Here is a 16,309-nt window from a genome sequence, read left to right as displayed (position 1 = left end):
AGAACTTACAGGGGCAGTGAGAGCAGCCGTACCAACCAGGAGGAGAGCTGTTGTGGCCTCTCCGTCGCCATGGTCTGCAGACGAGGGCAGATGCGTCAGTTTGTCAGGAGGGTGAGGAGGAATTACCAGTGAAGTGTCATCTGGGAAGAAAAACAGCGATGGTTACAACTATACTGCAAAGCCAAGGAGCAATTCCAAAAGGAGCTGAGGACAGTCAGGCTCCAAAGCTGGAGGATATGTGTGTTGAGCCAATTGGTTATCGATCCCTGGGGCGTCCCTTACAAGCTTGTGAGGGAGAAAATCCGGTCACCTATGGTGGTGTCCACAGTCAGGGATGGCAACCAGATGATGGGATCCTGGCAGGATACTGCTGAGGTCCTCCTCCGATCCCTGCTTCCTGACAACAACGAGCTTGAGGACACAGAGGAGCAACGCCTAAGCTGGCAGGGAGATCAGAGACAATATGCGAACGACGCCATGGTGCACCCATTCTCTGAGGAAGAGGTGGCTGCTGACACAAAATCTTTAAAGAGAGGCAAGGCCCCTGGACCAGACGACATTGTAGTGGAGGTGGTACAATACCTCGCTCCTCAACTAGTAACATCTCTAACAAGGCTATATAATGGGGCATTATGATCAAGAATGTTTCCCTCCATCTGGAAGCAGGCTAATGTTGTCATTATCAAGAAGAGCCATGATAAGGACCCTAAGGAAGTTAAATCCTACAGGCCGATTTGTCTTTAGGACCTGCTGGGTAAATAGCTAGAGAGGTTGTTGGCTGATGGACTGACAGTGCACCGAGTTCTGTGTGAGATGAACAGCAGGCAATTCGGCTTTCGATCGGGGTAAACTGCGTCTGACGCAATTGCCCTGGCAGCCGAGGTCTAAGTGGTCATCCCCACACATCATGGTAGACATCAGTGACGCCTTTGACAACCTGTGGTGGACTTCGCTCTTCTCCTGCTTGTGGGAGAAAGAGTGTCCAGGGCCGCTATAGGGCTGCCTTAGGAGCTATTGTATGAGAAGGGAGGTCTGGCTATCGTCCCCTAGCTTGAATGTTGGCAAAATGATGACGAAGGGGTGTCCACACGGCTAGGGGGTGGGACCACTCTTTTGGGATGTAAACATGGAGCCTCTCCTGGACAGCTTGGAGAGCAGTGCATTTGTGCTAAAGGCGATAGCCTATGCAGACAACCTCCTCCTGCTGGTAGGCGGCCACAGCCACGAAGACCTAGAACCCAAGGTAGAGAGGGCAATGACTATCTTGACACAATGGTGCCAAAAAACCAAAGTGAGGGTAGCGCCCAAAAAGTCAGCCTACGTGTTATTTAAGGGTCAGCTAGCCAAGATTCCAACAGTTAGAATCTAGGGCTCACCAGTCACTCGCCGACGAGAGGCCTGATACTTGGGTGTTGTCATTGATGAAAAATGGAGTTTCGCCCGGCATATCAATACAGTGACCCAACTGTCTTTGGGAGTACTAAATAACTTAACTGCGATTGGGCATAAGAGGTTCTACCTACCTGCAGAGTTAATTAAGTTGTACCACAACACCATTCTAACCTTCATAGTGGGTTACAGGTCATGAGTTTGGTCACACAGGCTCAGGAGGGACATGTCTGCCATGGCCGCGACGAGGGTGCAGCGTAACATGCTCTTGCGTTTAGCTGTGGCTTACAGAATATCACCTGGGTGCGCACTGCTGGTACTTATGGGGCTTTCTCCCTTGGACATAAAAATAAGGGAACAGGCAACATGGTACTGGGTTAAGAAAGGCAAATTGGACAAGACTGGACAAATTTTGGGTGTTTGCGTAGGGGACAAGTTTGCGATCAAAAGAGGGGGGGAAGAAGTTTGGCAAGAATACTGGGACAACGAAGACACTCATCAGCTGCTACCTAATATCAGAGAACGACTACAATTTAAAATATTTCAAACCAAGTAAAGAGCTACTGCACTTCGTCACGGGACATGGACCGTACCCGACATATCTTTGCCGGTTCGGGAAGCGGGCTATCAGCTCGTGTGACTGGGGGCTCAGGAAGGCCCTCCATAACACGTGGTCTATGCGTGTCCTCTGTTTGACGATGTGGCCTGCGAGAATACAGAGGGAAGAACCACTAATTGGTAGAAGATAGCGTAACATTCCCCGCATCTATTTCATTCCGCCGGGGCGCGGACTGGACTATTGCCCTAACGGTCGGGAACCCCAACGTCCTGGAACAGGAGTAGGGAGCGACACAAAATCGGACTTGACAATGCATACCGATTCTGACTTGTAGTAGTTTAGTATATAAATAGGGTGTAGTTTTTCTGCAATATCAGTAGTAGTAGTACCTGCAGCGATTCAAGTTCACAGCCAGCCTGTGCCAGGGGCACGCTCACTGGGATCAGCTCGGTGGGCATGGCCAGACAAAAGTAGGTTTTTATATCTTCTGGCACACCTGTAACGCTGCAGGACAATAGCTTGGTAGGGTAGTTATTACAGTAAACCTAGTAGTAAAAATACTGTTGCTTGTACTTCCTCTAGCAGTAGAGAAGTTAACACTTGTAAGAGTAGTACGCTGCTAACAATTATATTGTAAAAATACGACCCGCTAATGTATTAGGTGGTGGGTTAATGTAGTATTGATAATGTTATTGTTGAAATAAAAATTGAAAAGAAAAGTAAATCAACCAACCAATCTTTCATTTTAAAACACTTTCAACATGTTAACCAGCTAAAGATCTGAAGAAAATTTCTTATCGTCTTTAAATGGCATATAATTCTTGTACTGTATTGAATGGAATAAAGTTCTCAAGATAAGCTTGAGGAACATAAATGTCATAATACAATGGTATGCAAAAGTCAGTTCAGTTCTAAAAAAAATTCTTGTACGAATATTTCTTACAAGCTTCCAAAATGCACATGCTATAATACACTGATGTACGAACGCCTTTCAACGGACAACATATTTTAAATCTTCGGCAGGAATAGAAGCAGAAGGACTTAAATGCTGGTCACCTGCTCACCAGGAAGATGTCCTGACCACTCCATCACTATGGCATTAACCTGGAGACCCAGGTCGAAGTCCCGGCTGTGGCACAAATTTTAATTCATTTCTTCAGCTTCTATCCTCATTAAAGAAAAAAACATTAAATTGAGACCTGTACGTCTCCAGTTAAATGTAATTCCATCAGATAAATGTTTTACATTACCAAAACAAATAGGATCAGTGCCCTGCGAGCGACAGACTATACTTTGCACGTGAAAGACCGATAAGATTGCCATCCAGCACAACCACCAAGTAGTCACGTCTCTGCATGGCAACAGGCCGCATATCGTATACTCAAAAAGAAATCATAAAAATACAGCAAGAAGGCCTGCAACATATAAAACTCTTTAAGTACTGCTACATCAAAAAAACAGACGAATCAAAATTCCCCTGCTAGATTTTAAAATTTTATTCCAAAAGGCACGATGATAAATTTTGCTACTAACAAACACGGAAGGATCCCCAAGATTAATTACTATTATTTAGGATGGCCGTAATGGCATAAGAATTTAACACGCAACTGGGCTGTAGGCGCAGTTCCGGAAATACAACTGTCGCAACAAAACAAGCCGTATTTTAATAATCACCGTTTGACAACTCTTAACGGCAAGTTTTTACCAGTATCCAAACTTCCAATGGCAGCCAGTTCCGGCCGTACAATTATAAAAAATCAGCTATGTACTAGTACACTCCTTGGACTCCAACTCCACTAACAGCAATTACCCAAAACAATTGTATTTTAAACAAACACGTTGCAGTTTGATCTCTGTCTTAAATGACATGAGTGTGATCTTTCAAATACACCACTCCACACACAATATAACTCATATAATTATCAGACAGGATTCAATCACTGGAAACCAGGATGGAGGAGAATAACTGTTTTACGCGTACTGACCGAGTCCATTACTTCTTGCTTGACGCCGGCTGTTGTAGCCGAGCGGTTCTAGGCGCTTCAGTCCGGAACCGCGCTGCTGCTACGGTCGCAGGTTCGAATCCTGCGTCGGGCATGGATGTGTGTGATGTCCTTAGTTTAGTTACGTTTAAGTAGTTCTAAGTCTAGGGGACTGATGACATCAGATGTTAAGTTCCATAGTGCTCAGAGCCATTTTTCTTGCTTGACCAGTATAACGTAAGTGCTCACCAGATCAAATAAATCCGTTTCCAAGCTTTCGCAACCTAAGCGAAATTGGAGTAGAATGTAATACAGCTTCCCATCCAAGGAACAGCAACCACTACTCCCAAGGCGCCACATTCGAGTCTTTACAGTGACCTACTTATAGAAGCAAACCCCCTTGGTACGTTCCTGCTTTCTTCAGGGTTCCGGAATCAGATCCCCTCAACCAGCCGACGAACTCTGCACTCCTCGCTGAGCCACAAACAACTTTCTTCCCTCTCTCTGTCCCTCTCTCCCTGCAGTAGCGGCAACACTTCCTTATACTCGCTCTTCGGCACCGAGCCAACAGCCACACACGCACGTGGCTATGCGAGTACTGCGCACTGCAGCTCTCTTCCTTGTCTGCACTGCCTTGGAAAGTTGTCGCGCCCACTACTTACCCCCGCGAGACTCACTTACTGTCTCGACGGCGGCGACACTACCTTGTCACTCAGCGATCAAAGATTATATTAGCAACTTCCGAATCGGCAGCCGGCCGCTGTGGCCGAGCGGTTATATGCACTTCAGTCCGAAGCCGCGCTGCTGCTACGGTCGCAGGTTCGAATCCTGCCTCGGGCATGGAAGTGTGTGATTTCCTTAGGTTAGTTAGGTGTAAGTAGTTTTAAGTCTAGGGGACTGATGACAGAGCCATTTGAACCATTTTAACTAGTGCAACAAGGCGTGCACCGTATTCAGAGAGTAACACAACACAGTCTGTGTCGGCTTCAGAAGGCCTTTTATATTAAGCTTTATATGCTGGAGAAAATGAACAGTATACTGAAGAGCCGGAAGATTGTGACTATCTGTTTAATATCGCGTTGGTCCGCCTATGGAACTTAATACAGCAACGATTCTGAGTACTGGGTGATCAAAAACTCAGTATAAATTTGAAAACTGAATAAATCACGGAATAATGTAGATAGAGAGGTACAAATTGACACACATGCTTGGAACGACATGGGTTTTATTAGAACCAAAAAAATACAAACGTTCAAAAAATGTCCACAGATGGCGCTTCATGTGATCAGAATAGCAATACTTAGCATAACAAAGTAAGACAAAGCAAAGATGATATTCTTCACAGGAAATGCTCACTATGTCCATCATCATTCCTCAACAATAGCTGTAGTCGAGGAATTATGTTGTGAACAGCACTGTAAAGCAAGTCCGGAGTCATGGCGAGGCATTGGTGTCTGATGTTGTCTTTCGTCATCCCTAGAGATGTCGGTCGATCACGATACACTTGCTACTTCAGGTAACCCCAAAGCCAATAATGGCACGAACTGAGGTCTGGGGACCTGGGAGACCAAGCATGACGAAGTGGCGGCGAGCACACGATCATCACCAAACGACGCGCGCAAGAGATATTTCACGCGTCTAGCAATATGGGGTGTTTTTTTTTTTTTTGTTCTAATAACACACCATGCCATTCCACGCATGTGTGTCAATTTTTACCTCTCTATCTACATTATTCCGTGGTTTATTAAGTTTTCAAATTTATACTGACTTTTTGATCACCCGGTATTATGGATTTGAGAAAACGTTGCCACGTTTTTAGATATATATGGCATCAGATATCTATGCACAGATCATGCAGTTCCCATAAATTAGAGGCCGCTGATTTGCTGGTGCATGCAGGCCCCCGACAGCATCCCCGATGTGCTACATTGGGTTCAGATCAGGCGTATTTGGCCCTCAAGGCACTAATTTTAGTTCACAGTCGTGCTCCTCAAACCACTGTAGCACGATTGTGGCCTTGTGACAAGGACAGTTAGCCAGATGGAAGATGACATCAGCTTCAAGCATGAAGAGATAGCAATAATGTTCATACAGTCCACAGCTATCAGGCTACTTACATTTACCAGTACAGGTCTCATGGAAGCCAGGTAAATGTGACTTGGTGCGTGATTCGAAAAGCTATTCACCTGGATGACGGCGTAACTCGCCTCGACCAGATCACAAGTGTACGAATAAGATAAGCATAATTCATACGACCAGGTAACACGCTCCACTGATCCACGGTCTCTATGATCCTGTAGCCACTGCAGTCGTAACTGACTATCCATTATGAACCATGGGAATATGTAGCGGTTGTCTGCTGCTGTGCAGCTTGTTCAAAAATGTGGCCTCAATGGTGTACTCCGAAGCACTTTTAGACTGCACCACCATTGTTCTCTGTCGTCAGATTCATCACTGCCTATCCTGCGTTATTGATCGAGACAGGGGGAGGTTGAGGGAGTGAGGAGATTGGGAGGAGAGGGTGAGGGTGAGGAACTACCGGTCTCCACGATCTGTGGTAAAGCATGGACGTCCAACAACTCGTCGCCTACTGGTGGCCTTACAGTCCTTCAGCCGCTATACATAGATGCTCAGAACGGTAGGACGCGTACAGTCGACCAACTTCGCCGTTTCCGAACTGCTTTTTATCAGGCGCCACGTCATAACAGTTTGCCCTTTGTGCAAGTCGATTATCTCAGAGGGTTTTCCCATTTGCTGTCTCTGCTACACTTATACAATTTTCGTAATGTATCGCGTTCCCGCAATGTCACCACGCGGCATTCTCTCTTCTGGTGGGCAGTGGTCATAATGGTGTTCATCACTGTGCAGTGAGGTCACAAAAGTCATGGGATACCTCCTAATATCGTGTCGGACCTCCTTTTGCCCGGCGTAGTGCAGCACTCGACGTGGCAAGGACTCAACAAGTCGCTAGTACTCCCCCGCAGTAATACTGAGCCATGCTGCCTCTACAGCCGTCCATAATTGCGAAAGTATTGCTGGTGCAGGATTTTGGGAATCATCTGACCTCTCATAAATGTTCGATGGGATTCATGTCGGGTGATCTGGGTAGCCAAATCACTTGCTCGAATTGTCCAGAGTATTCTTCAAATTAGTCGCGAACAATTGTGGCCTGGTGACATGGTGCAGTGTCATCTATAAAAATTCAATAGTTGTTTGGGAACAACAAGTCCACGAATGGCTGCAAATGGTCTCCAAGTATCCGAACATAACGATTTCCAGCCAATGACAGGTTCAAGTGGACCAGAGCACCCACTCCATTTCATGTGGACACAGCCCACACTATTATGGAGCCACCACCAGCTTGCACAGTGCCTTATTGACAACTTGCGTCCATAGCTTCGTGGTATCTGCGCCATTCTCGTACTCTACCATCATCTCTTACCAGCTGAGATCGGGACCCAACATTTAACCAGGCCACGTTTTTCCTATCGTCTAGCGTCCAACCGGTATGATCACGAGTCAGGAGAGCCGCTCCAGGCGATGTCGTGCTGTTACCAAAGGCACTCGCGTCGGTCGTTTGCTGCCGTAACCTATTAACGACGTATTTCGCAGCACTATCCTAACGGATACGTTCGTCGTCCGAAACGGAATGTCCCATGCGTCTTGCTCCAAAGAGCACTGTGCGTTTAGTATCTGTTAATTCCCGTCGTGTGAAAAAGTTTTCACTTGAATCACCTGGGTGCAAATGACAGCTCCACCACTGCACTGCCCTGTTATCACTGCTCTTATATACCTGGTCGACGCGATACTGCTGCCATATGTATATAGGCATATGGCTGTCCCATGACTTTCGTCACCTCTGTGTTTACAGGGTGTTACAAAAAGGTACGGCCAGACTTTCAGGAAACATTCCTCACACACAAAGAAAGAAAATATGTTATGTGGACATGTGTCCGGAAACGCTTACTTTCCATGTTAGAGCTCATTTTATTACTTCTCTTCAAATCACATTAATCATGAAATGGAAACACACAGCAACAGAGCGTACCAGCGTGAATTCAAACACTTTGTTACAGGAAATGTTCAAAATGTCCTCCGTTAGCGAGGATACATGCATCCACCCTCCGTCGCATGGAATCCCTGATGCGCTGATGCAGCCCTGGAGAATGGCGTATTGTATCACAGCCGTTCACAATACCAGCACGAGGGGTCTCTACATTTGGTACCGGGGTTGCGTAGACAAGAGCTTTCAAATGCCCCCATAAATGAAAGTCAAGAGGGTTGAGGTCAGGAGAGCGTGGAGGCCATGGAATTGGTCCGCCTCTACCAATCCATCGGTCACCGAATCTGTTGTTGAGGAGCGTACGAAAACTCCGACTGAAATGTGCTGGAGCTCCATCGTGCATGACCCACATGTTGTGTCGTGCTTGTAAAGGCACATGTTCTAGCAGCACAGGTAGAGTATCGCGTATGAAATCATGATAACGTGCTCCATTGAGCGTAGGTGGACGACGAAACTAAAATGAGCTCTAACATGGAAATTAAGCGTTTCCGGACACATGTCCACATGACATCTTTACTTTATTTGTGTGAGGAATGTTTCCTGAAAGTTTGGCCGTACCTTTTTGTAACACCCTGTATAAGCGTTACTGCCAACGCCCAGTCACTTTTCATGACCTGTTTCATGGATCGTATGCACCCCAGATATATTTAAGACCCCTTTTACCAACACGGCCACAATATTGACTAGGAAAATGGGCCAGTACAGAATAAGGCAAACGTAAAAGAGTTTAAATCTCGAAAAAGATATCATTTCCAAACCTATTTCTTCTTTTTCTTCAGCGTACTAACACCAGCCATTGATAGCTGTTACTCTCATGAAAAGATGGATGAAAACTATCTAGACATAAGCTTCGTTGATGAAAAAGTTCTTAAATCTTCAAAAGCATTAGGGAGCGGGGGAGGGGGGGGGGGAAGGTTTATCAAGTGATATCATGAGAGCTCACAGAGACCAGATACTATAGATATGTTGGACACAACTCTGGAAATACCGCCACGGTATTGGTTACAGATTTCTGTCTCATCTGATATGAGGTAATCTCGTAAACACTACCAACATCTGAAATGAAATTTGAAACTAAGATTAATACCGAGTCCATTGGGTAATTCTTTGTAAGCACGTAGACAATATTGCTCACTATTTTCCATGTGCTAACTTAAACGCAATTGGAGGTAGGGAAGGAGGAAGTTAGACTAATTATGTCTTAACTCTGTTACGATAATAATGGTATTTATTTTCTACAGCAAAACATCACATCTACATTCGTCTAATGTTACGTTTACTGCACGCTGAAGACCATACACTGCAACGTACAGGAGCATGAGAATATCATGAATATTAGGTACTAAACCGTCAGCTTCATGAGAAATATCCTGTTACCATTGAAAACGAATGACAAAGACTGCATGTTGAGTTTCTCACTCTAATTTTTTAATTGCCAGGAGATGTTTCAGTAAGGAGGGTTGGCCAGAAAGTAATAAACCGCTTTTTTTCTCAGGTGAAAACAATGCTACGAATGTGAAACGTTACGTATGTATTATTTGAAGTCTCCTGAGTGAGGGCGCCAAGTTTCCGTTACTTCCGACGGATAGCGTATAGCTGCAAGGGAGTTTCAAAATGGCGTCTTTAGGTGATGTACGTTACAAGCAACGTGCCGTCGCTTAATTTCTCACTGCAAAGAAAGAAACTGTGGGGAATATTCACAAACGCTTGTGCAAAGTCTGTATGGTATCTGCTGTCGACAGAATTAGTCGCAGGGCACGGAGGGTGAGATCATCAGATGGCAGTTCCCTCGGAGCTCCACGATTTGCAGCGATCGGGGAGACCATCCTGGCTGTCACACCCGACCTAGTCCCCTTGGACTTCCACTTTTTTGGGCCATTAAAGGATGCAATTCGTGGTAGACATTTTGAGGACGATGAGGAGGTGATCCACAGAGTGAAACACTGGCTCCACCACCAAGACTAGGATTGGTACCGACTGGAGGAAGGCCATAAAATGGGGCGGAGATTATGTGGAAAAATAGGGTGTGTAGATAAAACACCACTCTCTCGTGTGTGTAATCTTCATTATGTTCAATAAAGAATTGTTAAAGAAAAAAATGCGGTGCATTAGTTTCGGCGCAACCCCCGTACATTATTTATTTTCCTTTTAATGAAAAGTTGGCGCACTGTTTATTGTTATATATTTTATTACATTACTGTTAGCTATCCTAATTCCTATCATGTAGGGAAACGTGTGTATAAGTGTAGTCTATTATCCTCTCCACAGAAGAAGAGAATCTCGGTTTCAATTTACAACAGAAATCCTTCTCGAGAAGAGAATTTGTGTCCAGATTGAGTAGAATACCGAAGAAAGCGACAATGGTGAGCGAAAGTTATGGCTGAATCGTAGGTAGACATTAAAAAACTAAAAAACAGAGCTGTACAAAAAGGACTGCAGCAGGACTAAAGAAATACATGCTCCAGCGTCGACCATAAACCTCACAAGATGATAATGAAAGTTCTGGGCTCACCATTTGACATGAATAGTCGCAACACACTGCGAGCGTGTGTATAAAGAGATAAAGAGATACAAACCAGTCTAGTAAGGTCAGCTGAGTTCTATTAGCGGTCAGTCACCTACGCTACCACTGCCCACTGCATTATGGACGATGGTTCTACATCTACATACGTACACCGCAATCCATCATACGGTGCTTGTCAGAGGTTACCTCGTACCACAATTAGCATCTTCTCTCCCTGTTCCACTCCCAAAGAGAACGAGGGAAAAATGACTGCCTATATCCCTCTGTACGATCCCTAATCTCTCTTATCTCATCTTTGTTGTCTTTTCGCGAAATATAAGTTGGCGGCAGTAAAATTGTACTGCAGTCAGCCTCAAATGCTGGTTCTCTAAATTTCCTCAGTAGCGATTCACGAAAAGAACGCCTCCTTTCATCCAGAGACTCCCACACGAGTTCCTGAAGCATTTCCGTAACACTCGCGTGATGATCAAACCTACCAGTAACAAATCTAGCAGCCCGTCTCTGAATTGCTTCTACGTCCTTCCTCAACCCAACCTGATAGGGATCCCAAACGCTCGAGCAGTACTCAAAAATAGGTCGTATTAGTGTTTTATAAGCGGTCTCCTTTACAGATGAACCATATCTTCCCAAAATTCTACCAGTGAACCGAAGACGACTATCCACCTACCCCACAACTGCCATTACATGCTTGTCCCACTTCATATCGCTCTGCAATGTTGCGCCAAAATATTTAATCGAAGTGACTGTGTCAAGCGTTACACTACTAATGGAGTATTCAAGCATTATGGGATTCTTTTTTCTATTCATCTTCATTAATTTACATTTATCTATATTTAGAGTTAGCTGCCATTCTTTACACCAATCACAAATCCTGTCCAAGTCATCATGTATCCTCCTACAGTCACTCAACGACGACACCTTCCCGTACACCAGAGCATCATCAGCAAACAGCCGCACATTGCTATCCACCCCATCCAAAAGATCATTTATGTAGATAGAAAACAACAGCGGACCTACCACACTTCCCTGGGGCACTCCAGATGATAACCTCACCTCCGATGAACACTCAGCATCGAGGACAACGTACTAGGTTCTATTACTTAAGAAGTCTTCGAGCCACTCACATATTTGGGAACCAATCCCATATGCTCATACCTTAGTTAGTAGTCTACAGTGGGGCACCGAGTCAAACGCTTTCCGGAAGTCAAGGAATATGTCATCCGTCTGATACCCTTCATCCATGACTCGCAAGATATGGTTCTGCCTGGATGGTGGTGTGCATGTCACTGGTGCGTCTCACGTCCTAGAACTATTTATCTTCTAAGATTTGGAATTTCTGGAAAATTATGGGACTGGTTTATATACCGAGTATTGGAACTGACAAGAACATTGTATGTATGCGTAAATAGGACAACTTTCTGCTGAGACAGTATAATGATTCCTACCTTTTCCCAACTGATTAATTATTATGAGTTATGCAATGTTCCTGTCGTAACGTATTACTCCATCGGTCATACTAACAGCACAAATTTCTGCATGTGGAGGGCTACGTTGAGTAATTTGCGAGGAAGTCTCCTCCCCCCCCCCACCACATTTCCTCCGAATCGGTTCCTAACATGTGTCGGGAAAGGTATGTTTACTTGGTATCTTGTTTTATAGCTGCCTCGTTGTTTTCACCAGATTTCTTCTCTGTCAGCTGCAGGTTCTAACTTTTACTCATTATACAGAGAACCTTTGGAGCAGCGTGTGTGAATATTTAACACTAAAATAGTGAAAGTTTAAAGTACTGAGATGCCACATGAATTTTATTATCTTTTATCTCAAATTCAGGAAACCAGATACACTGATTATTTTTTAAGAGGCAAGCTAGCAACGAAAAAGAGATAATGGAGTATTGAAATGCATTTTAGTAAATATCATAAATTACGAGCTCCACAGTATGCTTTCAACAAGGAAATGTCAATAGCGAGGATAATGGCCTCCCCTTTCTTTTTTTCTACCTGTGAATCTAAAATGCACACCCTAATGGCTTTTTCTCCAGCCGTCTGACACAGCTGGGTGCCCACGACGCATTACATGCAGGTGGTCGCATAACTTTCTTACGGAAATATTTACGACAGCAGTTTCTGCTACAGTGACAGTCTCATATAAAAATATTTCACAGGTCAAGAATTTGCGATACAAATCTGTGGAAACAAAATGCTATTGATATAACAGTGTCCATAAAATTTTCGCCGGCATTGTGATACATTCACGCATTTACACACATTTCATAACTCTTAAAGTACGATTCTTGGTTTCCAACAACCTTTTTCACAAACCAGAGTCCCCAAACACTACTCATTATTCCTTACCTTATTCGTCGACACTTCTTCAATATTTCATCATAACAGATACGTAGCTTAATCAAATAACTCATATAGCATCAGCTTATTGATCATAAACATACCGCAACAGCATAATACACATAGTAATCGTAATAATATCATAACACCTCAGTCAACTCTCAAAATTGTCGTAGCTTCCTCCAATAATTAAAAAAAAATTCTCTGCTCATGTCAAAAGTGTCATCTACCTCAAACGTACCTTGAAAATCATTCTCCCTTACCAAATACATGATTCAAAGCTCTCATAGTATCACAATGGTTCCAAAAAATATGAAGGGTTCACAAAGTACAGACAAAATACAATTTCATAAGTGTGAAGTTATCCAGCTGTGTAATTGCGTATACATCTGTCACTGATGTAGTAAAAAAATTTGTCTCTCTCAGTTAAATGATCAGATAGCTATGTAATTTATGTGTTAGAGGAATATGGTACCGATGTGTAAAGTTGTATAAGCAAATACCATATTAGCTAAGGCTCCTTGTGCTCGCCAAACACATGGTACACAAAGTAGGCGTGTACCCCCCTGAGGATTAATGTAATTGCACCCTCAGGTGTTACAGATTACAGCAATGGAATGAAATGTGTTACGGAAAACCTTTGTATCATTGTACTTCAAATATCTTTAAAAATAAATGTTTTAAGTACAAAATTAATCACTCAAATACATGTCCTGTAGCGCTAAATGTGCTTCTTGCTGTAAGATAGTCTCTGTGGAAGTGTTGTAGTTATTTTCCTCCGAAAGCAAAGTCCTGCAGAAGTCAATGTACTTACCTCATGATAAACAAAAGTGAAATGCTTTGCGTATAGATATCTTAGTTATTACGCTTATTGTTGTGATGAAGAACGTATTGTGCTGTAATGTATTGTTGTGCTACAAAAGAGGCTGTCTCATTGTAGCTATACCACAAAAGTTACTACTAAAACATGTTTTACTTTCCAGAGTAATACAGAAAAACTGTGCAGATATAAAACAGAAACACTGCAAAAGCAACATTGTAAATTGTCACTCATTAGTAGCGTCGTGATAAAATCGTGTAGCTGTCACATAAACTAACCATTGTCTCTTCTGGTATCTCACAGAAAGTACCTTAAATCCAGAATGTATTTTCAAGTATACCAAAATGTTGCATTAGAATCTCATTAGCAGTACTGGTAAATGTTCTAAGTATGTGAGTCTTATAGTCGTTACGTAATCGTGCAACTAACAAGCAAGAATGCACACACACAATAACACTGTGACGTCTGTTCACAATAACAATGCATTTGTAATTTCTGTTTAAATAAGTTCTCTTGGTTGTTGACTGGATATTTAACTTCAAACATTGTTGCATGGTGACAGTTTCTAAAGCATACTAGTAACGTGAAGTGAAACGTTTTATGGCAAAGACAAAGTTAAAAAGCAGATTATCTTTCAATAAACGGTTTTACATGTGAAATGTGGTGTAACCCTTTGCTCTTCCTAGTATGCAGAGTTTCAACTTTAATGCAATTATCATGTGGTATACGTCGGTAAAGGATACTGGAATTTTTCTCAAGGTTAGCATCTATGTTATTTTTCCCTGAGCCAGCGGGCGCAGGTGGCTGCCTGCGGTGCGAGTTATTATCTGTTCCTTTGTTGGCGCGCATCGTTACTGGGATTAGGAGACCTAGCTTCTACAAATTCACGTTGTCGAAAGTGCCCTGCTCTATTTGAATTCCGCCAGTTCTGATAAAATTCAGGTCTGTCGTTATGATTATATCGTATGTCGTCATGTCGGTAGATCCTACAGTTTCTTTCTTGTCGGTTATGCGGTGGAGAATTTCTCCCTGTATTATCACTGCATGGTGGACCGTTGCATCTGAAGTTATTCTGTCTCCCGTGATAATAATAGTTCTGGTTGCCAAATTGTCTGTTTCTATGATTGTCTCTGTCATATTCATTACTACAGAAATGCGATCTTTCTCTGTAACTATTACTCTGCCAGTGGTTGTCGTATGGGTGGTGTCTGTTTTGTTCACGATTTGTATTGTGAGTATAGCCTTGTTGTGTCCAGTTATTATTTCTTTCATCGTGGAATTGCGACGGATGTGACCTGTAGTGATTGTTTTCCTGTTTTCGCATCCCGCGGCTGTCTGTGTCAATTTCTAATTCTTGTAACAGTCCCTGAAAAGCGTCAATGTCGTCTTTGCAACGTCCTGCTAAAATAATATGTCGTAAATGTTCAGGCAGTTTGATTAAGCAAATGCGGATGAGTTCTGAGGGGCTGTATGGGTTTGAAAGATACTGATTCTTATGAAACATGTCTTCAAAATATTTCATAAGACTGGAAAATTCAGATTGTTCGATACATTTCATCATTATGATGCCATGTTTTACTCGGTCTTGTGTAGCTTGAGACCAATACGCTGAGAGGAAGGCATGATAAAATTCTCCTTCACTGTGACAATCGTGAATTACCGATCGCATTCTTACAGCTGGTTCATTCTCCAAGTAGCCACACATAAATTCTAATCTGTGTTCTAATGACCAGTTGGGAGGAAAACAATGAGAAAATTGATGGAGCCACGCTTGTGGATGAATGCCGTTGGCAGAATTCTTAAACGTTTTGAATTTACGTGTAGTAATGAACAGCTTATAGTCAAAATCATCATGTCGGCGAGTCGCATGTCGGTCATTGTTACGTCGTTTCGGCGGTTCCATCTCAAAATTCGGTGTACCTTTGCAATTTCTTTCATAATTTCCGAAGTGCCCTGTGTTATTATTTTGTGGCTGTTCCGTATGTCTATGTCCCTCTTCCCCTATTGGGGCGCGAGAGTCCTCTGAAATACGTAATGCTTGTATTACCTGTGTCAGCTGATCTTGTACGTCCCGGATTTCTCTTTGGTGTTGCGTATTAATTTGATTCTGATTTTGTTTGAATTTCCTAATTTGTTCGCACTCTTCTGTGTCATTAAAGACTACTGGTTTTGTGTCATTCAGATTATCATCTACCTTCGTAGATAAATTATTTAGCTGATCTGAAAGTTCAACTACTTTCTCTGATAATGAACTAATTTCCTCCATGTGTCTTTCTGAACCAATTTTCAGAGTATCTACTGTGTCCTTTAAGTTTTCTTGAGTTTTTGAAAGTTGCATAACCAAATCGGTAGATGCAACTGAGTCAATTTTAGCTTGCAAGGTCTCATGATTTTCATGAACAATAGTTTGCAGTTCTTTTATGGCTGCTTCGTGATTCTGTAATGCATTTTCGTGCTGCGAAAAAATAGGTTGAAAATGCTCACAAATTTGTGTTTTTACGTCATTACAGACTTTTTGACATTTCGATTCAATGTTATGTAACTCAGTAGTTAAATCTTCACGTGTTTGTTCAAGCTTATGTTCCACTGAGTCTAACTTTTGAAGCTTTTGTTCCATTGTGTCCAAC

The sequence above is a fragment of the Schistocerca cancellata genome, chromosome 6 (genome assembly GCF_023864275.1).
Source record: "Schistocerca cancellata isolate TAMUIC-IGC-003103 chromosome 6, iqSchCanc2.1, whole genome shotgun sequence".
NCBI lineage: Eukaryota > Metazoa > Arthropoda > Insecta > Orthoptera > Acrididae > Schistocerca > Schistocerca cancellata.
Note: the sequence above shows the minus strand (reverse complement) of the source record.